We start from the raw sequence: 8,796 nt of genomic DNA, 5'->3' as shown, positions 1-8,796 counted from the left end.
CGAATCCCGGCAAACACAACCCCAGGGCTGCAGAAGAAGGTCAGGTATGCAAAAAAAAAAAAAAGATAAAAGGAGTCCAAGATGGGCCGCAGGATAAAGAACCAGGATATGCAGACTGGAGAGCTCTAAGGCTGGGTACACATGTGGCCGATCCGCTGACCAATGTAATGCCAGGCAAAGTGTATGCACAAATTATCTTGTGCATACACACTTACCAATCCATCACCTGCCTGCCCACTTTGCGACATCATATTCAATCAGCCGTACACACAGTCAGATGTGCCAATATATCTGCAAGATACAGTCAGGTCCATAAATATTGGGACATTGACACAATTCTCATATTTTGGGCTCTATACACCACCACAATGGATTTGAAATGAAACAAACAAGATGTGCTTTAACTGCAGACTTTCCGCTTTAATTTGAGAGTATTTACATCCAACTCAGACTGAAAATGAGCAGATAATATTGCCTGAAACACTTCAGAATTCATCCTGCTGCTTTTGTCAGCAGTCACATTATCAATAAATACAAGGGAACCAGTTCCATTGGCAGCCATACATGCCCACGCCATGACACTACCACCACCATGCTTCACTGATCAGGTGGTATGTTTTGGATAATGAGCAGTTCCTTTCCTTCTTCATGCTCTTCTTTTCCCATCACTCTGGTACAAGTTGATATTTGTCTCATCTGTCCATAGGATGTTGTTCCAGAACTGTAAAGGCTTTTTTAGATGTTGTTTGACAAACTCTAATCTGGTCTTCCTGTTTTTTTGTGGTTCACCAATGGTTTACATCTTGTGGTGAACTCTCTATATTCACTCTTGTGAAGTCTTCTCTTGATTGTTGACTTTGACATATATATACCTACCTCCTGGAGAGTGTTCTTGATCTGGCCAACTGTTGTGAAGGGGTTTTTCTTCACCAGGGAAATAATTCTTCTGTCATCCACCATAGTTGTTTTCCGTGGTCTTCCGGATCTTTTGGTGTTGCTGAGCTCCCCGGTGCATTCTTTCTTTTTAAGAATGTCCCAAACAGTTGATTTAGCCACACCTAATGTTTTTGCTATCTCTCTGATGGGTTTGTTTTGATTTTTCAGCCTAATGATGGCTTGCTTCACTGATAGTGGCAGCTCTTTGGATCTCATATTGAGAGTTGACAGCAACAGATTCCAAATGCAAATGTGACACCTGGAATCTACTCCAGACCTTTTACCTGCTTAATTGATGATGAAATAATGAGGGAATAGCCAACTCATGTCCATGAAATAGCTTTTGAGTCGATTGTGCCATTACTTTTGGTCCCTTAAAAAGTGGGAGGCCGTTGTAATTCCTACACCGTTCACCTGATTTGGATGTAAATACCCTCAAATTAAAGCGGAAAGTCTGCAGTTAAAGCACATCTTGTTTGTTTAATTTCAAATCCATTGTGGTGTATAGAGCCCAAAATATCAGAATTGTGTCGATGTCCCTGTATTTATGGACCTGACTGTATGTATCAGCATCGTCTGTGATGCTGGGCCATAAAGATATGTCTGTAAACTAAATAATTCACAGACATATCGGGTGTACACACTCACCAATGTACTCACGATATGTGTACCCAGCATAAGACTCATGTCTTAGTCCATGTCTGTCCAGGCCAGGAGTGTGGATCATAGGGTTGACCACACTTAGGTCGACAGTCATTAGGTCGACCACTAATGGTTTACAGTGACTAGGTCGACACCTGAAATAGGTTGACACGGTCATTAGGTTGACATGAACAAGGTTGTCATGGAAAAAGGATGACATGAGGTTTTTTTGTTGTTGTTGTTGTTTTTCTACGTAAAGTGACTGGGAACCACAATTAATGTGTCCCCTGGTATTGCTCTCTTCGCTTGCCATGCTTCGGGTAAGGTTACTATTCCCAAACATAGTCCACATGGATCGTAAAGTATGAAAAAGTTAAAAAAAAGAAAAAAAAAAGTGAAGACATCATGTTGACCTTTTTCCATGTTGGCCTATTGACCATGTCGACCAATAGACCATGTTGACTAATAGTGATCGACCTAATGACTGTCGATCTAAGTGTGGTCGACCTAAAGGCAGAAAACCCCAGGCCAGACCCCAATGCATGTATTATTTAGTAAACTCCCTCCCAACCTAGCAGTGCATGCTGAAAGAATGACAAAATATTGTAAATCCTTCAGCCTTTCCATTGTCAGAGACAGTTAAGGTGACTTATGAGGTCAGCACTTTAGTATCAGTGAGATACAGTACTTCTTTCTGGAGTAACTCTATATGTAATTATCCAAATTGTGAAACTGACAAAGTCTTAAAAATTGCTTAGTTTTAAAACACACAGAGGGGAGAGTGGCATCTATTATAAGAGAGTAAAGAAAAACTAGAGTGAGTTATCTGAGGATCACATCATTCTATGAAATTCACACAGATTACTCCAATTTCTGCTTTACTGCACTGTAATAAGTGTTCCCTCGATGTGATTTGGAAAGATTTTCATTTAATCAGGGGCAATCATATGTCTTGGAGTTGGTGCATTTATCCCTGGTGGAGCTCTGCAATCCCAGCAGTCTCAGTAGAAAACACTTGGCAATGCTTACCAATGATCTAAGCTATTTGTTTGGTGTAACCCCTGCCTTATGCCCATATCACCTCCTTGTAACGAGACGTGGTGGGAGAAAGAAAGCCTCCAGAGTTAAAAATATCACTGATCAAAAATAGAATCCAAGTAAGATTCCCCTGAGTCAGAGTCCAAACATTTGGATCCATCTTGTAATAGAGAGACGTAACGGGCAGTGACATTTGAGCACTTTGAAGAAAGAAAAACAGGAAAAGGAGAACACTTAGAACGTGTCTTCAAAAGAATTCCAACCAAGGTTTGAAAGGTACACAACTTCCACATACTGTACAGACATGGCAGGTGACAAACAGTATTTTACAAGAAGTAACTTATCACTTGAGTAAAATAAAATAGAAATGTATCTGTTTTCTAAATATTTGTTAAAGTTTTATCAAGATATATCATATTCTATTTGAAACATTAACAATCGGAACCACTAATGACAAACCAACAAAACTGTAAATTCACATACTGACATTACAGTAAAGGCTGTCAGGTAAGTGTTTGCACAGGTAAATTAGTACTTATGGAATCATAGTCATTGGTAGTATCCAAATGGTTAATGCAAAGTCCTGTGCTGTTATCATGCTGATCCCTGGCACCCTGCCTTGGACAGGGAATAAAAAGATGACAGATTACCCAGAGCTCTTTGATTTAGAGATCCCCATGTGAGGTTTCGCGCACAACAAAGTGTTGCTTAAAGGGCCAGTAAAAAAGAAAGACAGGGGAGTACATTTACTAAAACTTCTAAAACAGAGAATTGGTGATATTGACCATAGCGACCAATTAGATGATGTCTATCATTTTCTAAAAGGCAATAGAGAAATGCTAGACAGAATCGGATTGGTTGCTATGGGCAACATCAACAATACTCTGTTTTAGAAGTTTTAGTAAATTTACTCCAACGTGTTTAAAGTGTTTTTTGTTTTTGTTTTTTTTAAGTACAAGGCATCAGCATTTTGGATCCTATTTATCATTCAACATTTGCAGCATTTCCCCCAAAAACTCCTGTTTTAGGGGGATACCCTCAAATATTAAGTATGGCCCCCAAGGAGGTGCCGCAGCAGATATCCCTCCATTTTTAATAGCAACCACAGCCCCCATAAGTTTGGGCGGTATATAATTTCTTATTGCTATGAATAGTGCCGATGGAGTCTACAACCCAATAACCGATACATGTGCCCCTTAGGCCCAGATTTATCAAGCCTTGGGGGTATATGCAATTGCGGTCGAATTCCCGAAATTGTCGAATTTCGGGTCATTTTCGACCAAAAAAAAAAATCGCCTATGCAATTCAGTGCTTTCCGACCAAAAAACGGACTTTCAAAATTCGACTTTTTGAAATTCGCATTTTTGCAAATTCGACTTTTCTGCAATGATACAAGTGCTGCAATTCGACCAAAGCATATTCAATTCAAGTTTGGAAATTCGACAGCAGGGCTTTTAGACAGCAAATTCGTCATTTTCAATCCGCCACACTTTGGAGGGTGAAAACAAATAAAAAAAATTTAAACATGTTTTTTTTTGTGTTTTTTTGGGGGGGAATAGCAGATCTATTTATATTAGAAGGGATTAGGTACTTTTTTTTTTTTTTTTTTGGAGGCACAAATATTATTTATATATTTTTTAAAATATTATTTTTTTAATTTTTTTTTTTTAATGCTGGAACGGTAAAATCATAAAAAAAATGGCGTGGGGTCCCCCCTCCAAAGCATAACCAGCCTCGGGCTCTTCGAGCTGGTCCTGGTTCTAAAAATGCGGGGAAAAAATTGACAGGGGATCCCCCGTATTTTTAAAACCAGCACCGGGCTCTGCGCCTGGTGCTGGTGCCAAAAATATGGGGGACAAAAAGAGTAGGGGTCCCCCGTATTTTTAACACCAGCATCGGGCTCCACTAGCTGGACAGATAATGCCACAGCCGGGGGTCACTTTTATGCCGTGCCCTGCGGCCGTGGCATTAAATATCCAACTAGTCACCCCTGGCCGGGGTACCCTGGGGGAGTGGGGACCCCTTCAATCAAGGGGTCCCCCCCCCCAGCCACCCAAGGGCCAGGGGTGAAGCCCGAGGCTGTCCCCCCCATCCAATGGGCTGCGGATGGGGGGGCTGATAGCCTTTTGTGATAATAAAAAGATATTGTTTTTTCCAGTAGTACTACAAGTCCCAGCAAGCCTCCCCCGCAAGCTGGTACTTGGAGAACCACAAGTACCAGCATGCGGGAGAAAAACGGGCCCGCTGGTACCTGTAGTACTACTGGGGAAAAAATACCCAAATAAAAACAGGACACACACACCGTCGACAGTAAAACTTTATTACACACTACCGACACACACATACTTACCTATGTTCACACGCCGACATCGGTCCTCTTCTCCATGTAGAATCCACGGATACCTGAAAAGAAAAGATCAATATACTCACCTCAGCCATGGTCCAGAGATACATCCACGTACTTGGCAAAAAAACAAACCGCAAATACCCGACCACCGGACTGAAAGGGGTCCCATGCTGACACATGGGACACCTTTCCACGAATGAGACCTGTCAGTGACAGCTGTCACAGACAGGTCTCTAAGCCAATCAGGAAGCGCAACTTCGTTGCGCTCACCTGATTGGCTGAGCGCTGTCTGTACTGTGACAGCGCATCGCACAGCTCCCTCCATTATATTCAATGGTGGGAACTTAGCGGCTAGCGGTAAGGTCACCCGCCGGTCAGCGGCTGACCGGCGGGTGACCCCACCGCTACCCACAAAGTTCCCACCATTGAAAGTAATGGAGCGGCTTTGCGATGTGCTGTCACAGTACATACAGCGCACAGCCAATCAGGTGAGCGCCACGGAAGTAGCGCTTCCTGATTGGCTGAAGGGACGTCAGTGACAGGAGTCACGTGATGTCCCGGCATTCGGGAGAAAGGGGTCTGATGTGAAAACATTGGACCCCTTTCATTAGTCCGCTGGATCGGTGTTCGTTTTTTTTTTTTGCCAAGTACGTGGATTATCTCTCTGGACCTGGATGTACCTCTGGACGCTGGAAGGTGAGTATAATTTTTTTACAGGTACCTCGGATCGTCGGAGACCGTGGCAGTCGGCGTGTCAACATAGGTAAGTATGTGTGTGTCGGCGTATGAAATAAAGTTTTACTATCAAGGTGTGTGTCTCCTGTTTTTATTTGGGTATTTTTTCCCCAGTAGTACTACAGGTACCAGCGGGCCCGTTTTTCTCCCGCATGCTGGTACTTGTGGTTCTCCAAGTACCAGCTTGCGGGGGAGGCTTGCTGGGACTTGTAGTACTACTGGAAAAAACAATATCTTTTTATCATCACAAAAGGCTATCAGCCCCCCCATCCGCAGCCCATTGGATGGGGGGGGACAGCCTCGGGCTTCACCCCTGGCCCTTGGGTGGCTGGGGGGGGGGGACCCCTTGATTGAAGGGGTCCCCACTCCCCCAGGGTACCCCGGCCAGGGGTGACTAGTTGGATATTTAATGCCACGGCCGCAGGGCACGGCATAAAAGTGACCCCCGGCTGTGGCATTATCTGTCCAGCTAGTGGAGCCCGATGCTGGTGTTAAAAATACGGGGGACCCCTACTCTTTTTGTCCCCCGTATTTTTGGCACCAGCACCAGGCGCAGAGCCCGGTGCTGGTTTTAAAAATACGGGGGATCCCTGCCCAATTTTTCCCCTGCATTTTTAGAACCAGGACCAGCTCGAAGAGCCAGAGGCTGGTTATGCTTTGGAGGGGGGACCCCACGCCATTTTTTTTCCGGGTTTTTCCCGTTTTTTCCCGTTTTTTAAAATCGCGGCAAAATCCGCCAAATCGGCCGATTTTCGCCCGCGACTCTGGCGAATCCGTTTTTCATTGAATATGGTGAATTCCGGAAGCCACCTTCCGGAATTCACCTGGCGAATTTGGTCGAATTAAAAAACGGCGAAAATTGCCGCGAATTCGACCGCAATTGCATATACCCCTTGGAGAGTGATAAATAGCACGGTGATGTCAGTTAACCAGCTCCTAACTGTCATTTTTAAAACCAAGCCTGTAACATGGCAGTTAGAAGCTGATTGATTGGTTGGTACTTTATCACTGTGCTATTTATCTCCAAGGCTTGATAAATGGGGGCCTAGTCTGCTAATTAGTGCTGGGAATTGAAGAATGCCAAAGATGAATCTGTGCAGTAACATAAGGGTTAAGTGACCAGAAAAACTTTCTATAGTTTTGAATATCTGCACTTCTGTTGGTCTTCATTAAAAAGTTTATTTTCTGTTAGAATGTATTTATTGTATGCAGGGCCAGTTCTTGCCCTTGTGGCGCCCCGGGCAAAAAAATAAAAAATAAATAAATGTTAGGGGCGTGGCTTAATACAGGGGCATGGTCAGTTACGCCCCCATTTGTAGCGCCGCTGAAAGAAAAGAAAAAAAAAGTATACTTACATCCCCGCTCCTGATTCCAGACCTCCGCCGGCACCGCTCCTCTCCTTGGATGCATAGACACTAGAGGTCAATTATGACACCTAGCGTCTGCCACAATGCTGTGCGGTGCGCGATGACGTCATCTCGCACCGCACAGCATAGGTCCTCTCCACGAAGGGAAACTAGACGCGTAGCATCTGGTTTCCTTCACAGCGGGGGACCAGCGGGGGGGGCACAGCAGGGGGCACTGCGGGGGGCACAGTGGCAGATCTTGCCATGGTGCGGCGCCCTCCGGAAGGCGGCGCCCCGGGCAAAAGTCCTGCTTGCCCGTGGCAAGATCCGCTACTGATTGTATGCACATAGGGTATGGCAGGGCCCGCAGAGCAGTTTGCAATGTGCCACTCCACATGGCGCAAAACTGAGGGCGAGTGCTGGAGGGGCACAAAGGGGAAAAGGAACAAATGTAAACCCAGGCATGATTATTCATAATTATTATTAACAGTTTTTTACATAGCGCAGCATATTCCATTGCGCTTTATAATTGGAAACAACAAACAAGTTAATAACAGACAGACATAGAGGTAGGAAGGCCCTGCTCGCAAGCTTACAATCTATAGGGAGAATAGGCATTGATACACAAGGACAGGTGCTATCTATTGCAAAATGGTACAACCAGATTGCAAAGGGCTGTTTGATATAGTCACATAGCAATGTTGACCAGGTGAACTAAATAAAGACAAAATATATGAGGTTATGTGTTGACTGTATAGATGGGATGTACTTGAGTAGGATAGCTTATGAAGGATATGTGGGCGGGTCTGGAAGTTGATAGGCTTGCATGAAGAAGTGAGTTTTCAGTGAACGCTTGAAGGTTTGGAAACTAGAGCAGAGTCTTATTTGGGAATGGGAGGGCATTCCACAGAGTGGGTGCAGCTCGAAGAAAGTCATGCAGTCCTGAATGGGAGCAAGTGTGGGTGAGAGGCACAGATCTTGTGCAGAGCGGAGAGGTTGGAGATAAGAGAAGAGATGTTTGATGGTGTAGTGTAGGTAAAAGTATTTTATACTGAGTACGGTAGATGACAGGTAACCAATGCAATTCAAAGTTTTGACAGATTTAAACATACAGCAAATAGAAACAATAACCCAACCTAAGAGACCATTTTTGTTGTGGGTATCATACTGTACAATCATTTTTGTGCACCTTGAAAGTACACAGGGGCTAATTCAGAGATGGACGCAGTATCACAGCCGCTGTGTCTTTGTATGCAGCGGCTGTGTGAAATTCTACAAAAGCCACAGGATGTATCTTACGTATAAAAAGACGTAAACTGTCGACTTCAGTGATCTGCTTGCTGCGTCTGAAGGCACACACTCACACAGCTGGGGCCTGTGAATCTGTCTCCCGCAAACACTAGAAGCTTGTCCATCATGTTGCGGCTTTTGGGGCACGGCGACTGACGTCACAGGACCATATCTGCACGCGCTCAGTGCGGCTCCTGCGCAGGTCATTAAACATCAGAGATTTTTGTAAATATCGAAATAACGGATACCTATGAATCAGACTCACAGAGCCTAAACTAAAATACACGGCCAATGAGCTACAAATAATATTGACAAATACATGTGCCTACAGCATAATTAGGGCTGGTCATTCTGAGAAGTTATCACCTGGCAGTGCCGTAACTAGACATTTTAGCGCTGTGTGCAAGATAGGGCATCGGCGCCCCCCCTCTATGTAAAAAAAGGGGCAGTGCGCGCCGTAGG

General features: G+C 44.3%; 1 pseudogene; it reads left to right on the top strand.

The window, feature by feature from the left end:
- The first annotated feature begins 2,687 nt into the window (after nt 1–2,687).
- Nucleotides 2,688–8,796, top strand: part of LOC135055059 (dual specificity protein phosphatase 13B-like) — a 122,125-nt pseudogene continuing 116,016 nt past the window's right edge.

This window comes from Pseudophryne corroboree, chromosome 3 (genome assembly GCF_028390025.1).
Source record: "Pseudophryne corroboree isolate aPseCor3 chromosome 3, aPseCor3.hap2, whole genome shotgun sequence".
NCBI classification, from domain to species: Eukaryota; Metazoa; Chordata; class Amphibia; order Anura; family Myobatrachidae; genus Pseudophryne; species Pseudophryne corroboree.
Note: the sequence above shows the minus strand (reverse complement) of the source record. Positions and strands in the feature narration are given on the sequence as shown.